General features: G+C 44.0%; 1 protein-coding gene and 1 non-coding gene across 2 annotated transcripts in view; one reads left to right on the forward strand and one right to left on the reverse strand.

Moving 5' to 3' along the window:
• Positions 1-19,375, reverse strand: part of LOC126416851 (uncharacterized) — a 1,707,974-nt gene that overhangs the window by 472,781 nt on the left and 1,215,818 nt on the right. The gene's annotated exons all lie outside the window — the stretch shown is intronic.
• Positions 6,485-6,559, forward strand: Trnat-ugu (transfer RNA threonine (anticodon UGU)). Its single transcript has one exon. It is a non-coding gene; the product is annotated as a tRNA-Thr (tRNA).

Raw genomic sequence — 19,375 nt, forward strand, 5'->3', positions numbered from 1 at the left:
ACGAAGATTGGTGTTTAACGTCCCATCCACACAGATGTTATTAAAGACGGAGCACAAGGCCGAAATAAGTGAAGATGGGTAAGGAAATCAGCCACTCCCTTACAAAGAAACCATCACGCCGTGTGACTTAAGTGATTTAGGGAAATCGTGGAAAACCTAAGTCTGTAGGGCAAGACACGAGTTTGAATCGTCGCCCCCAGAACGTGAATCCAATTTACTAAAAACTGCGCTATCTCACTCGCTAATGAATAAATAAACTACCGTCTGTCGATGACTTTGGTGTCAGAGACGGCGAAGGACTTGCAAGAGGATTTCAACAGGAAGTTGAAAAGATGTTAAACTATGAATGCAAACAAAAGTTAAATAAACGTTATTGAATGTTGTCGATTTGAATCAGGTGATGCTGACAGTATTAAGGTAGTCCGACAATATAGGTTGTAGATTTCTGATGCTTGGGCAATAAAATAACTGATAATGGCCGAAGTATACGGGATATAGTATGCAAACTGGCTAGACAAGAAAATAATTTCTGAAAAAGAGGAATTTGTTAATATCTAACATACAATTAAATGATAGGAAATTTCATCTTAAGGTATTTTTATATTTTTGTGGAGTGCAGCCTTGGGCGAAACTGAACCACGGACCATAGTTTGTACAAAAAGAGAATAGAAACTTTTCAAATGTGGTGCTACGGAAGAAAGCAGTAGTTATCTCAATGCGCCGTAACTGTTCATTGCACGTTTTTGACATGGTTTTCACATCTTTCGAAATGCCATTTTAACTATGTTACGATGGTATGAAAATTAGTCTCGGCCCGAAACTAATCATCGAGTGAATAAAAAAAAGTATAATTCGCAAACTTTGGACTGGTTTATCGTTCTATTGAGAAAGCTGGAGATTAAAGGTGCAGTTCGAATAACTGATGATTAGGTACTGAATCGAACTGGGGAGAAAGGAAATGTATGGGACAACTTGATTAAACAAGCGAATGCCTGACAGGATACACCCAAAGCATAGAATAGCCAGTTTAGTAAGAAATGGAAGTGTGTGGAGAGGCACACCATGCCTTGAATGCTGTAAGCAGGTGCAAATTGATGTGCATTGGAGACATGAAGAAACTAGCATAGGGTATTGAGTAGAAATGTGGATCAGTCTTTCAACTGAATATCAAAGCAGCAGCCACAACAACAACAGCAACAATAACTACGTGGGAAAGATTAATGAGTATCTCTGGAGTCCGTAAAGCGTTATAAAGTCTGGAGGAGGGCTTTATCCAGAGCTGATTACCAAATGGATGATGATATCAGTCATTGTTACTGTGTAGAAGTTTGGAGGTCAATCATGGCTAACACCTGCAAGGTGTGTTTGACGTCAGTTGGTGTCTTCCCGCAACTCTAGCGACTACAGCGACAGATAAATCTTGCTATTTCTGGTTTTACTCCCACTGTAAACTGGAAACCAGAATTCGCTTCTAATCCTTGCAAGCACGAATATAAATTTGGTGTACGCGAACAGCAGGCCCTGTTGTAATCGATAATGGCATTAGCGTAAAAATAATATTGACTCTGTCTGCGTGTTTGGCTTCCCGGAAGTTTGTCGATCGGCTTACCGCCTGGAATTAGGCGGAGCTTCCGCCTCCGTGAATGTAAAGAACATCTGACGCATTCAGAGGCGAGCAGAAGCGAGCACGTGTAGGCGGCTGACGTCACGACGGTGCTCACTGTGCAGGGTGTAGCGATCAGCGGTTGCCGGGGACTCAGCGCCGAGTGATGTCATCTGCGTTCAGTTCTGTCAAGAGCCACTCCACTGCCTCTGCGTTCAGCCAGGGCGTGTTCGCTCTCCAAAACACGTAAGCGCAATGAAATGGAGGTAGCAAACCAGCGCGGGAATAAATAAGAAACAGCCGTCCTTTGACTCCCAGAAAGTAAGGTACGGTCGGTTTCACACCATCGCCCGGTAGAACACTCGACGTACATGTAGCAATTCAAATATGTGAACATTTGTACTACACATTTTCTATTCGTAATGAAACGAAACACCTGCAGCCGTCGTTTTGATGTTATTTTATTATATTACAAGCAGTTTCGGTGACCAAACACACCATCCTATAGCTTAACTGACGCTGAGAGAGTTGTGTATGCAGTTGGAGTTCACCCATCAGCGTCAGTTAAGATCTGAAGATGGTGTATTGAGTAACCGAAACTGCTTTCAGTAAAATAAAATAACATTAAAACGAGACGGTTGCAGGTGCTTCGTTTTATTACGTGAGTGAACGGCCGAGGTCCCGCAGACTATGAATCACAAAGATTGACACATAAAAACATTTTTTGTCGTCAGGTGGATTCATTTAAAACGCTGAGACACCCGCTAACACCGCTGGCCAGAACAGGTGATTAGGATTGTGGAAAGGGCTAAATAAGGCGTTGGTCAGTTTCACTCAAAATTGTAAATTAATTGTAATTTAATAATACCTTTAAACCAAAACGGCACATGGTCGAACCTTTAAAACTACGGGTTTTAAAAGGCAATTATTTCACGGCTGAAGGCCTCCAAACAAGAAATCTTAAAGCAACAAGGTAAATCTCAAGTGGTAAAAACATGCAGATAATATTGCAAAAAAAAAAAAAAAGAAATAGCGAGGCTGAGAGCCTCAAGGCAAGGAAGAATAGACAAACATAAATAAGCAATACAATCGGCTAAAGAACCACAATAAAATTTTCAAGATTTTAAAATAAATTACCATAACCTTTCAAAGGCAGCAAGAACGTATTTTTTTTTTTTTTTTTTTAGGTTAAGGGTTTAAGTGGCTGAAGGTCCACAGTTAATTTTCCAAAATTCTAAAATATATAAAATCTGTAAAAACAAGATTTTTTTAAATCATTGGCTATGATAAATTATAAAGACACTTAACCACCGGTGAGGAGGACAATAAGGAAAACAGCACTCAGAGCCTCCAGGCTGGTCGGTCTGCCCTCGTTCACTTACGTGAGACAGGTGGTGAGACCAACTACACTTGATCCGTCGGAACCCAACCAGGGACGTCCACGAACCAACCGAAAAAACGACTTGCTTGCCACCAATCGGTACATGAGAACCCAAACACAAAAATTACGAATGCGATTATCCTTAATGAAATATGTATTAGCCATCTACACACCATGTTGGACAGCGACAACGGGTGAGGGAAGGACGCTGCCTGAAATTACGTTAGTGGCCAGGGCAGGTAACCGGAACACTAACGCCCACAAGGCAGAAAATTCCGCTGGCGCACTTGTAGTCAACCAATATAGTTAATTGCACAGCACGGTGGCTAAATTTCAGCAATAGAAACACTCGGTGCTCGGTGTTGCTCACAGGAAAACCTCTCCAACAGCGAACCACTGAAACGAACCACACAACATGAATGGACATGGCTTGGGTAGTTGAAACCACTACTCAACTTTGACGTACTGGGTCGGTGAACTACTAAGTTCGTAGCAATCGGACAGCTCCACACAGTCCGTAGCTCGTGGTCGTGCGGTAGCGTTCTCGCTTCCCGCGCCCGGGTTCCCGGGTTCGATTCCCGGCGGGTTCCGGGGTTTTCTCTGCCATGTGATGTCCTTAGTATTTTAAACACAGCTGCACAACAGAAACGGTTCCACGTAATAAAATTATAAACAGCCGACCAGTTGCAATGGATAAAGAAATCTTTACCTAGGTTTCAACAAATTTAAATTTGTCTTCTTCAGAAGGTGGCAATTTTACATTAGTATGGACTGATGTATCATCGCCGTTTTTACAAATGTCTGCATAGATCCATTTGTCCAAATTAAAATATAGCCCTAATAAAAGGGAGTCGCTTGTGAGCTCTGCAACATCCATGTACTAATTTATATTTACATGACAAACCCTATTTTTAGGGCTATATTTTAATTTGGACAAATGGATCTATGCAGACATTTGTAAAAACGTCGATGATACATCAGTCCATACGAATGTAAAATTGCCGCCTTCTGAAGAAGACAAATTTAAATTTGTTGAAACCTAGGTAAAGGTTTCTTTATCCATTGCAACTGGTCGGCTGTTTATAATTTTATTTTGATGTCCTTAGGTTAGTTAGGTTTAAGTAGTTGTAAGTTCTAGTGGACTGATGACCATAGATGTTAAGTCCCATAGTGCTCAGAGCCATTTTGAGCTCCACACACGCTCCAACACTGCGCAGGGATCGCCAGCGGACCCAGCCGACTGCACCGCGTTGAGATAACTTTCCTGGTCCGCACCAACGGACCGACTGCCCTCAGAGTGCCGACAACATCAAAAATAGTCGTCAGTGGAAATAACACCAACTACACACACAACCTGACAAACACTGCATGAAGACCTGAACAATACCCAACAATAACTAAGCACACACGAAGACAAATCTGTAGTCGATGCACACACACACACACACACACACACACACACACACAGCCGACTCATGAACGATGGGCGAGCCAAAAAGCGTCGTCCGGTAGGACGACCGACCGATGATCCACCAAGACCGTGGCCCGGCTCAAGTGATGCGTGGCGGCAATGGTCGGGCGAGCCATGTCCACGCACACCTCACGGCTCCAACCCGACTGCACTAGTTCCACATTACAACTCCACGACTGGCAGGTCCGAACTGCACTCCAGATACGTTCCAACTGACTGGCAGACCCGAAGTCTCGAGCCGAACTCCCTTATAACAGACAACGACTGGGAAGTAATAGAGGGGATATGTCGATACGCGCTGCTAACACCACTCACGGTCAGGCAAATCAGCAGCTCAGTGACAGTAGTAATTTAAATTAACCTAGTGAGGTGGTAGGGCACTTGAGAAACTTCACCTGTTGCAACCACTCATCGTAAGTCTGTCTTTCTAAAAATATAGAATATTTATTTCTGCAGACATTTTTATTCAAGATAATTGAAGAAAATTTACTTTACATTTTATTTGGATGTAATTGCATCTATACGTACTCGCCGTTCAAATTTAAAAAATCTGTCGTAGCTCTCCTATGCCTTCTACGAGGAGCGTTCCGTAAGTATAGCAACACATTTTTCTCTCGGCCAGTTTTATTTTTTTAAAAAAAGGGCAGGATTTATTGTGGGACTTCGTGGAATATTCCCGCTTTAGTCCCCATAGTTTCATGAATTTCTGATCGGTGACCGCGCTATACGTAGCCTTTAAACTGGCGTTTGTAGCGGCGGTGCGCTCCAAGCAGGGAGCTGTCATTGAGTTACTTTAGGCGGAAAACCAGAGCATCGCAGATTGCATAAGCGTTTGAAGAATGTCTACGGAGACACGGCAGTGAACAAAAGCACGGTGAATCGCTGGGCACATCAGCCCGGCGAGGTCGCGCAAACCCGTTCGATCTCCCGCGTCTCGGCCGGACGCACACAGCTGCGAGTCCTGTAACGTTGGAACGTGCGCGCTGACACTCTCATTCGAGGAGGTCGACCGATCAAAATCAAACACCTCGCTGCTCAGCTGGGCGTCTCTATTGGTAGTGCCGACACACTCGCCCGCCAGTTGGGGTTCTGAAATATGTGGGGCCACTGAGTTCCTCGCGGCCTAACGGAAAATCATAAAGAGCAACAAGGGACCATTTCTGCGGAACTGGTTGCGCGATACGAGGCTGATGGTGATATTTTCTTTTTCAACCATCGTCAAAGGCGATGAAACATGTGTTCGTCACCTCGAACTGGAAACAAAACGGCAGACCACAGTGTGGCGCCACACTACATATCGTCCGAAGAAAAAATTCACAGCCGCACCATCAGCCGGTAAAGTTGGGACATTGGAGGCGTTATTCTGTTTGACGTGTTCCCTCAGGGTGTAAAGACCAACTCCGAAGTGTATCGTGCGACCATCAGGAAACAGAAGAAACGACTTCAACTTGTTCGTCGCCACGAAAATGGAAAAGAACTTCTCCATAACGTCGTCAAGTCTCACACAAGTCGGCAGACCCAAGAGGAGCTCACAAAACTTCATTGAACTGTTCTTCCTCATCCACTCTACAGCCCGGGTCTCTCACATTCCGACTCTATCGAAATTAGAATTGTATTAATACCTTCAGCTGCTAACTGGCGTTGATATATATATATATCAACGAGGACAGGTGAAAATGTGTGCCCCGACCGGGACTCAAACCCGGGATCTCTTGCTTACATGGCAGACGCTCTATCCATCTGAGCCACCGAGGACACAGAGGATAGCGTGACTGCAGGGACTATCTCGCGCACGCCTCCCGTGAGACCCACATTCTCACCTTCTACGTCCACACACTACATTCGTAGTGTCCCACCCCAACACACATATTCCCCGAACTCTTACGGGACTTGGTAAGAATGTTTTCCATGCGTAAAGAGTGTGTTGGGTACGGACACTATGAATGTAATGTGTGGACATACAAGGTGAGAATGTGGGTCTCACGGAAGGCGTGGGCGAGATAGTCCCTGCAGTCAAGCTGTCATCTGTGCCCTCGGTGGCTCAGTTGGATAGAGCGTCTGCCATGTTAGCAGGAGATCCCGGGTTCGAGTCCCGGTCGGGGCACACATTTTCACTTGTCCCCGTTGATATATATCATCGCCCATTAGGAGTTGAAGTATTAATACTAATTTCGTTCTAGACGGCTGCAGTCTATCCGCATTTGTACCTTCCGACTTAGGTCGAATGAAGAATACATTCCACGGGAAACAGAACGTGGATGACGGATAAGTTACTGCGCAGCAAGACGTTGAGTTCGGAGTCTACCTGTAGATTGGTACCATGTGGCCGTACATGTCCTCATAGCAAGATGGCATATGGCCGTCTCACTGAACGGAGAAAAAAAGGATTTTGTACCCAAAAGAGTGGGGAATTGTGGTGTATTCGGATCCTGAATAAAAGCAACCTACTTTCAAAATAAAAAAAAAAGTCTTTCATAACTTAGTGAACGCTCATCGTACATACTCTATTGTGACCAAGTTCTTGAAACAGTCACACAAGTTGTCTCTCAGTTCGTTGTCATTTCTACAGTGTTTTCCGCCCAAAAATTCCTTCAATTTGGGAAAGGATGGCAAGCATTCACAGCCAAGTCTGGCCGAAAGGCGGATGTTATTAAGTTATACGTTGTCGTGTTGGAAATCAGATCTGGAATCTGGAGAGCTCTGTAGAGATAGAATAAGAGTCCCTAACCGTTATACTGATACTGATCCTACGACTTATCTTAGAAGATAGATTAAGGAAAGGCAAACCTACGTTTCTAGCATTTGTAGATTTGAATGCTTTTGACAATGTTGCCTGGAATACTCCTATTTCAAATTCTGAAGGTTACAGGGCTAAAATACAGGCAGCGAAAGGCTATTTACAATTCGTACAGAAACCAGATGGCAGTTATAAGACTCGAGCGGCATGAAAGGGAACCAGTGGTTGGGAAGAGAGTGAGACAGGGTTGTAGCCCATCCCCGATGTTATTCCATCTGTATATTGAGCAAGCAGTAAAGGAAACACAAGAAAAATTTGGAGTAGGAATTAAAACCCATGGAGAAAAAGGTTCGCCGATGGCACTAATTCTATCAGATACAGCAAAGGACCTGGACGAGCAGCTGAACGAAATGAACAATATCTTGAAAGGAGCATATCAGATGAACATCAACAAAAGCAAAATGAAGATAATGGAATGGAGTCGAATTAATTCGGGTGATGCTGAGGGAATTAGATTCGGAAGTGAGGCACTTAAAGTAGTAAAGGAGTTTTGCTATTTGGGGAGCAAAATAACCAATGATGATCGAGGTAGAGAGGCAATGGAAGGAAAGCGTTTCTGAAGTAGAGAAATTGTTAACATCAAGTATAGATTTAAGTGTCAGGAAGTCGTTTCTGGAAGTATTTGTATGGAGTGTAGAAATGTATGAAAGTGAAACATAGACGATAAATAGTTTTCACAAGAAGAGAATAGAAGCTTTGGAAATGTGGTGCTACAGAAGAAGGCTGAAGATTAGATAGGTAAATCACATAGTTAATGAGGAGGTATTGAATAGAATTGGGGAGAAGAGAAATTTGTCGCACAACTTGGCTAGAAGAAGGGATCAGTTGCTAGGAGATGTTCTGAGGCATCAAGGGATCACCAATTTAGTACTGGAGGGAAGCGTGGAGGGTAAAAATTGTAGAGGGAGACACAGAGATGAATACGCCAACCAGATTTAGAAGTATGTAGGTTGCAGTAGATACTGGAGATGAAAAAGCTTGCACAGGATAGAGTAGCATGGAGAACTGCATCAAACCAGTCTCTGGACTGAAGACCACAACAGAAACAGCCTTCTTTCCATCAACCTGTCGTCTCCTAAAGGTATGTCACCAGCGTAGAAATCCGGCCGGGGTGGCCGAGCGGTTCTAGGCGCTACAGTCTGGAACCGGGCGACCGCTACGCTCGCAGGTTCGAATCCTGCCTCGGGTATGGATGTGTGTGGTGTCCTTACGCTAGTTAGGTTTCAGTAGTTCTAAGGTCTAGCGGACTGATGACCTCAGAATTTGAGTCCCATAGTGCGCAGAACCAGCGCAGAAGACAGCTCGTCGGTCGTGGGATCTTTTCGGCGAAGGCTACTATGCTGTTATCTCGAACTTGACCTGTGCTTGTGCTTTTTTGTGGAATGCCATTTGCCCACGTTAGTCTCTGTGTCTACAAAGGTCAAATTTTATAATAGTGACAAAAATGGTAATCGACACCTCTCATTAATGTATACTGTTTGTTTATATTTTAAAATATTCGTTTTTACACTGTTTTCTACAAAACTGGACACAGATTTCTTAATAGTACGGTAACATTTCTGACGACTTCCGATGTAGAATACGACATGCCCGTCCGTAACAGATATACACGTCCGGCTCTGAAGAACACCCCAAACGGTCGGACTAGCGCAGCCTAAGTACTTCGTCTCCCAGGTGCGCCGAAGCGACCCGAAGGTGAAGCATTTCGGCTGTAATATCATTACTCTTACGTTTTTCAAAACTAGTGAAATTTAATAAACAAAAACGATAGACTCGTAGGTTAACCATGAGAGATTGTCGTACTGAAAACTGGGTTAAATACAATGAAAAGTATATAAATAATTAATAAGAAAAGTTAGGCGATTTGGCACCTAACACCCGATTGTGCCGATCAATCAGAAGCGAGTTGAGTACAATTGGTGGACTCTCCCACGGGAAAAGGTACTTACTGCACCATAAGCTGCTAGTACGTCGCTCGACTTTTGTACCATATGCCACTTCATATGTATCAAGCTGTATCAAGGCAAGCTTCTAGCAAGATAAAATACTGACAGCCCCAATAATAACCACGCAGAATAACAATATTCAGTTATACAGTTGAATATAGCAAACCAATTAGATCCCTGTATTCTGGTGGTCACGAGCTGCTGCGCGCTGCTACATTCACTTGCTGATACTTTCATTGTGATGCCCAACTGTTGGCAGAACTTGCGTATAATGAAATGATTGAACATTTACAAATGTGTACCCTTGGTTTCCATTGGGAAAAATTACTTTTGCTGCAGCTGAGACACAGCACATCTACATCTGCATATATACTCCGCTACCCACCAAGCGGTGTGTGGCGGAGGGCACAATACGCGCCAGTCATATTTCCCCCCGTATGCTCCACTCACGGATCGCACGAGGGAAAAACGACTGTCTGAACGCCTCAGTACGAGCTCTAATTTCCCTTATCTCTGAATGGCGATCATTGCGCGATTTGAAAGTTGGTGGTAATGATATATGGTCTACATCCTCGGCGAAGACCGGATTTCGGAATTTAGTGAGCAGCCCCTTCCGCTTAGCGCGCCGTCTAACTGCAAGTGTGTCCCACTGCATACTTTCTATGAGATTTGTAACGCTCTCGCGATGGTTAAATGTACCAGTCACGAATCGTGCCACTCTTCTTTGGACCTTCTCTATCTCTTGAATCAGACCAAACGGGTTAGGATCCCATACAGACGAACAGTACTCTAAGACTGGACGAACTAACGTATTGTAAGCAATTTCCTTTGTTGAAGGACTGCATCGCTTCAGGATTCGAAAAATAAACCGCAATCTAGAGTTCACCTTGCCGTTACTTGAGTAATCTGATCATTCCATTTGAGATTATTTCGAATAGTCACACCCAGATACTTGATGGATGTTACCTCTTCCAAAGACTGGGCATTTTTTCTCCCGTACATTAATTGGGATTTTCTGCCTTGTTATACGCAGTAGGTTACACTTACTAATATTGAGAGATAAGTGCCAGTCATTACACCACACATTTATATTCTGGAAATCCTCATTGATTTGTTCACAACTTTCGTGTGATACTGTTTTCCTGTCGACTACAGCATCATCGGCAAACAGTGTAATGCCGCTGTCAATACCATCAAACAGATCGTTTATATAATCGTAAAAAGCAGTGGACCTGATACACTGCCATGGAGCACACCTGAAGTTCCGCTTGTTTCTGGTGAATTCACCCCGTTCAGGACGACATACTGCTCTCTGTCCATTAGAAAACTATCTATACCATCGCATACGTCACCGGACAGGCAGTAGGCGGGTACTTTTTGGAGCAAGCGACAGTGCGGAACTGAGTCTAACGCCTTTCGAAAGTCGAGAAATATGGCATCAATCTGGGAGCCGGTATCTAGAGCCTGTTGTATATCATGCAGGAAGAGTGCCAGCTGTGTCTCGCATGACCGCTGTTTCCTAAAACCGTGCTGGCTTCTGCAGATGAGCTTCTCAGAGTCTAGAAAGGTCATTATGTGTGAACACAAAATATGTTCCATGATTGTACAACAGATCGATGTCATTGAAATTGGCCGGTAATTATGTGCATCCGATTTTCTACCCTTTTTATAGATTGCTGTGACCTGGGCCTTCTTCCAGTATCGTGGAACTTTCCGCTGTTCCAATGACGTCTTATAGATTGAAACGTCCCCTTTGAACAATTCTACAGGACTGTGCTTATGCTGACACACAATATTTTTAGCGGAACGCAATCTGACTTTCAAAACTCCCTACTAAAGAATGGCCCTGACAAACATTAAACTATACCTTTCACAAATCACTTACCTCACAAAAATCTTCGCTGCTCAAGCTACTGCAATACAGCGAGCGCCACTACTGCCAGCTAAATAAAAGATTCAAACTATTGAAGGCACTAACTACTGATAGGGGTAGTTAGCAAATGAAAGATATTAATAGAGAGCAAACAATGTATTTACCTTAATATCATCACAAATCATAATATATATATCAGTTCATGACAAATTACAAACCTCCGCCATCTCTCTCCCCACATCCACCACTGCTGGCGGCTCACCACCAACTGCGCAACGCTACGCGCTGTTCACATCCAGCTGCCTAACACTACAATGGCAGACAACAATACAAACTAGCCACAGACTGCACACAGCACAGCCAGTGATTTTCATATTGAGCGCTACGTAACGTTGCCAATAAGAAAACATAAACAGCCTACTTACATAGAGAAAACATAAACAGCCTACTTACAAGATGTCGAATAAGAATGTTGCTATATTTGTAGCATAGTCAAGATAAAATCTTACGCGGATACCGTCTGGGCCAGATGCCTTCTTGGCGTCTCAGGATCTTAACTGTTTTACAATCCCAGATACACTAAATAATATGTCAGCCATCCTTGCGCTTGTTCGATAATTGAAAGGGGGAATGGTGCAGCAGTCATCTACCGTAAACGAGTTTTTGAAACCTAGGTTTAGAATTTCGGCCTTCTGTTTATCATCGACAGTTACATAACGCGTACTGCCAGCAAGAGAAGGTATTGAATTATTTGTAGCGTTCATAGATTTTACGTAAGACCAAAATTTTTGGGACTATTTTTAGAATCTGCAGATAAAATACTGCTTTCAGATTTGTTAAAAGAATCTCTCATTGACCTTTTGACAGCTAATTTCATTTGGCATAATTTCTGTTTGTCAACGGGGCAGTGACTACGTTTAAAACGACTGTGCTAAATTCTCTGCTTTCGCAGCAACTTCCTAATAAATTTGTTGTACCAGGGTGGATCTTTTCCCTCCCGTATATTTTTGTTCGGCGCATACTTCTCTAGCACGTGGTGGACAATACGTTTAAACTGCGACCAAAGATGCTCAATATCCTTGTGTCCCGAGGTGAATGCTTGGAGCTGACTCTGAAGATATTCATTAATGAACATTTATTTGCTTTTCCAAACAAGAAAACTCTATGGGTTTTTTTTTTTTTTTTTTTGAATCTTCCACTGACACAGAAGCTACAACGACATTATGGTCGCTAATACCTTCTTCAAAGTTAATGTTCATAATTGCAGCGATAGAGTCACCAGTAATGATGTGTGCATACTGGCGTCCGGGCCGAGAGCAGGTATACCCGGCGCCAGCAAGGTCCACAATGTCTCACACGGAGGTGACAAGTCACGCAGTACCTCTTAATATCTTGTCGGACCTCCTTTTGACCGGCGTTCTGCAGCAACTCGACGTGCTATGGGCTCACAAAAATCGTTGGGAGTCTCATGCAGAAACACCGAGCCATGTTGCCCCTGCAGGCGTCCGCAATGCCCAAAGCGCTGCCGGTGCAAGATTTTGTGCACGAAATGATCTCTTGATTTTGTCCCGTAAATGTTTGGTGAGATTTTCGTTGGGCCATCTGGGTGCCCAAAGCAATCGGTCGAAATGTCAAGAGCGTCCTTCAAACCAATCGCGAACAACTGCGCCCTGGTGACATGGCGCATTGCCATCCATAAAAATTCCATCGTTGTTTGGAAAATTTGAAGTCCGCGAATGGCTGCAAATGGTCTCTAGGTTGCCGAAAATAACCATTTCCCGTGAATGGTACGTGCAGTGGGACCAGAGACCCAGTCCACTCCACGTAAATACGGCCCAGACTATTATAGACCCACCTTCGGCTTGCAAAGTGCTTCGTTCAAATGGTTCAAACGGCTTTGAGCACTATAGGACTTAACATCTGAGGTCACCACTCCCCTAGACTTAGAACTACTTAAACCTAAGTAACCTAAGGATGTCGCATACATCCGTGACCGAGGCAGGATTCAATTCAAAATTCAAATGGCTCTGAGCAGTATGAGACTTAACTTCTGAGGTTATCAGTCCCCTAGAACTTAGAACTACTTAAACCTAATTAACCTAAGGACATCACACACATCCTCGCCCGAGGCAGTATCCGAACCTACGACCGTAGCGGTCTCGCGGTCCAGACTGTAGCGCCTAGAACCTCTCGGCCATAGCGGCCGGCGCAGTATTCGAACCTGCGACCGTAGCGGTCTCGCGGTCCAGACTGGAGCACCTAGAACCGCTCCGACACAACGGCCGGCAAAGTGCTTTGTTGACAGCTTAGGTTCTCTCCAACTGAAATCGGGACTCGTCTGACCAGGCTACGGTTTTCCAGCTGTTTAGCGTCCAACCGATGTCACGAGCCCAGGAGAAGAGCGGCGGGCGATGTCATGCTGTTAGCAGAGGCACTCGCGTCGGTTGTCTAATGCCATAGCCCATTAACGCCATATCTCGCCGCACTGTCCTAACATATCCATTCGTCGCACATCCCTCATTGAATTCTGCTATTATTTCACGCGGTGTTGCTTGTTACCACCGACAACACTGCTGCTCTCGGTCGTTAAGTGAAGGCTGTCGGCCACTGCGTTGTCGGTGGCGGAAGATAATGCATGAAATTTAGTATTCTCGTTACAGTCTTGACACTGAAGATCTCGTAATGATGCATTGCCTGACTGCGACAATGACTGAAGCAGGAGAAATGGATTATAATCTGTGCTGCGGCCGGGACTCGAACCCAGGTCTTCTTACTTACTAGGCAGAAACGTTAAACATTACACCACCACCACTATGTTTAACATTGCTGCACAAACTACCCAACTTTAGTGCCCTCCCCAACACAAACTTCAGTTCATATCCTCTGCTTATTTTCCCTTCGAGTCCCGGCCGCAGCACAAATTTCAATCCATTACTTCTGCTCCAATCATTATCGCAGATAAAGAAGAGACTTAAATGTCTCAGGGAAAAATACAATTATAAGATCTATAAAATTCCTTAACTATTTACAAAATGGAATGTCTCATGCGCCTAGCACCAACTGCCATTCAGCGATCATAGTGCATTAGTTTCCGTTGTGCGCTCATAATCACGTCGGAGACCTTTCCACATTAATCGCCTGAGTACAAACGACAGCTCCGTGAACGCCCGGCCCATTTATACCTTATATGCATTTATGCCTTATATGTGCATCTCAATATCCCATCCCTTCTTTCGCCTAACTGTATATTTCCAGCGCGAGCCGGCGGCCGATGAAAGCCGGTGGGACTATACTTCAGCTTCTGCAGTGAACGTACCAGATGTCTCCAGTCTGTGTGAATCAGTTCTATCACGCCAAATGTTAATCAGCATTTGTTACTGTACTCTTTCCGTCAATAGCACTCGATGCGTATGAAGAACACTTCGTTGGTTTTCTTCAAGTCAAGGGAAAATTACTTAACGTTTCAGTGACGAAAGTTTCAAGTATTAGCTATATACCAAAATATTTTCTCCCTTGTATGCTTTCATGTATGGCAAAGCTTTCTCTGATATCTGGAAATGGTTTAGAAACATTGGTGCTGCCCATGTTACAGGAACTACTATGTTTTCTTGCATAGACTATTTCTTCCCGCATATGTGTACAGCACCTCCCCTCCCACACACACACGCACACACACACACACACACACACACACACACACACACACACACACACACACACACACACACACACACACACACAAACACACACATTTAAACTGTTATGCGTTGATGCATGCTATACATGATGGCTTACACGAGGGAGGTGAAAGCATCCTCATAGAACGGCAATGCTTTTTAAAGTCAGGCAATAGCACTTAAGTATAAGCTGTTGTCTGTGACACATTTTCGCAATGCCCTTAACTTAATGAATTCAGAAGAATACAGAAATGAAATTAAGCTTTGTGGGCCTGTTTGGTATCCAAAGATTGGTAAATACCACAACGGTGACGCAGAGTCCGGATTATCGAACTAAGTGGTCAAGGAGTGTGTTTCAGATTGTAAGCAAAAGTATCTGCATTTACATATATGCATCGTACGGTGCGTGGCGGAGGAAAGCCTGTAGCACTACTAAACATTTCCTGTTCTGTTCCATTTGCAAATAGAGCGAAGGATAAAGGACTGTCTATACGCCACCTTATGACTCCTAATTTCTCCTATCTTACCTTCGCGGCCGTTACGTGCAGTTTATGTTGGAGGCAGGAGAATCAGTCAGCAGTCAGCTTCAAATACCGGTTCTCTAAATTTTGTCAATGGTATTCTTCGGAAATAACGTCGCCTTCGCTCCTGGGATTCAGATTTTAGTTTCCGAAGCATCTCTGCAACACTTTGGGGTCGTTCGAACTTACCGGTAACAAATCTAGTAGTCCACCTATGAATTGCATCGATGTCCTCTTTCAATACGACCTGGTACAGATCCCAAACACTCGAGCAGTACTCAAGAATAGGTCTCACCAGTGTCCTATATGCGGTCTTCTTTACAGATGAACTCTGGAAACAATGAAGTTTATGTGATGCGAAACAGCCGAACACAATTTTCTGCAGAATACGTTACGCACAGCAATAGTAAACATCCAAATTATCTCAAAAATATATCTAAGTAAATACACAAGGAAATTAGGAAACTATTGCTTTCGAACGGAAATATTGTTGATAAAAGTTTGTTGATAGCAAAAACTTTGTTTTTAACTCAATATATAGTACAAATTCAGATAACGATCAGTTTGGCTTTAGGAAATATAAAGGCACGGGAGAGGTAATTCTGACGTTGCGATTGATACGGGAAGCAACCGTGAAGAAAAAGGCATGACACGTTCACAGGAACTGTCGACCTGGAAAAAGCGTTCAACAGTGTAAAATGGTCCAAGATGTTCCGAATTCTGAGAAAAATAAGAGTAGGCTATAGGGAAAGACGGATAACATACAACATGTACAGGAATCTAGAGGTAATAATAAGAGTGGAAGACCAAGTACGAAGTGCTTGGATTAGTAAGTGCATAAGACTGTGATATAGCCTTTCGCCCTACTGTTCAATCTGTACACCGAAGAAGCAATGACTGAAATAAAAGAAAAGTTCAAGCGTGGAAGGATATCGATGATAAGATTCGCTGATGGCATCGCTGTCGTTAGCGAAAGTGAAGAAGAATTACATGATCTGCTGAACGGAGAGTAAATCGAAGAAAGACGAAAGTAATGAGAAGTAGCAGAAATGAGAACAGTGAGAAACTTAACATCAGTATTGGTGATCACGAAGAAGTTAAAGCTAAGGAATTGTGATACCTAGGCAGTAAAATAACCAATGACGGACGGCGAAAGGAGGACATCAAAAGCAGACTAGCACTGGCAAAAAGGACGTTCATGGCCATAAGAAGTCTACTAGCATCAAACATAGATGTTAATTTGAGGAAGAAATTTATGACAATGTGCGTTTGGAGCACAGCATTGTATGGTAGTGAAATATGGACTATGGGAAAAACCGGGAAAGAAGAGACTCGAATCATTTGAGATAGGGTGGTAAGAAGAATGTTGAAAATTAGGTGAAGCGATAAGGTAAGGAATGAGGAGGTTCTCCGCAGAATCGGTGAGGTAAGGAATGTATGGAATACAGCGATAAGAAGAAGGGACAGGATGGTAAGCACTTCAGTTAAGACATCAGGGAGTAACTAGGAGGAGCTGTAGAGGGTAAAAATTGTAGAGGAAGACTGCGATTGGAATACATCCAGTAACTAATTGAGGACATAACTTGCAAGTGCTACTTCGAGATGAAGAGTTGGCACAGGAGAGGAATTCATGACGGGCTGCATCAAAGCAGTCGGAAAACTGATTACTCACAAAAAAGTACAAATTTTGCGCAGCACTCGAAAATGTTTCATAGCTTAGACTACGCAGCAGGACGTATCGGTAAAAAGTGAGTGGACAGAGAGAAACAGCCTGGACCGCTGCAACCAAATGTCATGTGCAAACGTGTCCAGGCATTAAATATTCATTCCTTCATCACGATTCCAAGCTAATTATTTCCAAATAAGTGTTTGTTAACATTTCACAGTTACGCAGTGGCGCTTTGTTATGTAACACATCTGTCTCTATCGATTCGGAGCATTCTTGTGTACATTTGATACGTAAACAGAATTTTAATGAGAGCTTCCGTAAATATTCTGCATAGCACTGCTAGTTTGTTGATGAAATAAAAATTCTTATTAAAAGCGTACGAACGTTTTAGTAATCAAGGTCTTCACCATGTGTAACTATCGGCAAATAAATTAAAAAGAAAAGACGTTCAACTTACAGAAACAGAACTGAGGGATGTCGTAGTTACTATAAGAGCAGAATAGTCAGCTTGGTTTATTAAGATGACTGACAAACATCGAGTTGAATTTTTGGAAAGGAAAACTTGATTTTTACTCGCTCTGTGGTTTAGCAATGAACAGGGTGCTTTTTTTAGCAATGCGCCCTCAGCATCAATTTTGTGAAACGGAAAAGACCATAAATCAAGCACTTGGCAGTTATTACGGACGCAAGCCACAATGCCAATGAATTTCTCTGCCATTTGGAGTATAAAAAAAAACTGTGAACATTTCACCTATAAACTAAGCGAGTTCCGTTGCTGAAACAATAAAGATAAAATTTATATGTGGCAATCGTGTCGACGGTTCTCGGAAGTAAAAAATAAAACACAGGAAAGAGAGTAAAAAGAAGCTGACCCAAATAGTACAAAATGAAGGGAACAAGTTCAAGTGGTGAACATTTCACGCCTTACGTCTTAGCAGAAGCGTGATTTAATATGTAACAGTCAAATTAATTACGCTACAAACGCAAGGAACAATGCTGAGTGTTTTTACGTGCTACTTCGGAGCAAATACGTCATGCTAGTGAATATCTGCGGTCTGCCGAACAGGCGCTATCTAACTGCTGTCCAACCTTACTAATTCCCAAACTCTCAATTTGTTTAATGTTTCATTTCATTTTCCACGGACTTTATTATTTACTAAAGATAGAGAGATCTCTCATATTTCACGTTCTAGACAAGCAGAAATGTTGTCAAATGTTCTCTTTCGAAATGCCGTCATCAGCCATTGTCCTCAAACACATATTAACTGCTCTCTTGAAGAGAATTTCCCGTAGTTTAGACAAACAGTGTATATTTAGGCCTGCACACTACAAACGTAGTACTCTTCAGGCTACAGAACTCGGTAAAATATTTTACGTATATAAGGTAAGTATTACTTAAAAATCGAGCCAAGTGAAACACAGTACTAAGATTACCAAATAGTTAAATACACTCCTGGAAATGGAAAAAAGAACACATTGACACCGGTGTGTCAGACCCACCATACTTGCCCCGGACACTGCGAGAGGGCTGTACAAGCAATGATCACACGCACGGCACAGCGGACACACCAGGAACCGCGGTGTTGGCCGTCGAATGGCGCTAGCTGCGCAGCATTTGTGCACCGCCGCCGTCAGTGTCAGCCAGTTTGCCGTGGCATACGGAGCTCCATCGCAGTCTTTAACACTGGTAGCATGCCGCGACAGCGTGGACGTGAACCGTATGTGCAGTTGACGGACTTTGAGCGAGGGCGTATAGTGGGCATGCGGGAGGCCGGGTGGACGTACCGCCGAATTGCTCAACACGTGGGGCGTGAGGTCTCCACAGTACATCGATGTTGTCGCCAGTGGTCGGCGGAAGGTGCACGTGCCCGTCGACCTGGGACCGGACCGCAGCGACGCACGGATGCACGCCAAGACCGTAGGATCCTACGCAGTGCCGTAGGGGACCGCACCGCCACTTCCCAGCAAATTAGGGACACTGTTGCTCCTGGGGTATCGGCGAGGACCATTCGCAACCGTCTCCATGAAGCTGGGCTACGGTCCCGCACACCGTTAGGCCGTCTTCCGCTCACGCCCCAACATCGTGCAGCCCGCCTCCAGTGGTGACGCGACAGGCGTGAATGGAGGGACGAATTGAGACGTGTCGTCTTCAGCGATGAGAGTCGCTTCTGCCTTGGTGCCAATGATGGTCGTATGCGTGTTTGGCGCCGTGCAGGTGAGCGCCACAATCAGGACTGCATACGACCGAGGCACACAGGGCCAACACCCGGCATCATGGTGTGGGGAGCGATCTCCTACACTGGCCGTACAGCACTGGTGATCGTCGAGGGGACACTGAATAGTGCACGGTACATCCAAACCGTCATCGAACCCATCGTTCTACCATTCCTAGACCGGGAAGGGAACTTGCTGTTCCAACAGGACAATGCACGTTCGC

Source organism: Schistocerca serialis, chromosome 8 (assembly GCF_023864345.2).
Source record: "Schistocerca serialis cubense isolate TAMUIC-IGC-003099 chromosome 8, iqSchSeri2.2, whole genome shotgun sequence".
NCBI classification, from domain to species: domain Eukaryota; kingdom Metazoa; phylum Arthropoda; class Insecta; order Orthoptera; family Acrididae; genus Schistocerca; species Schistocerca serialis.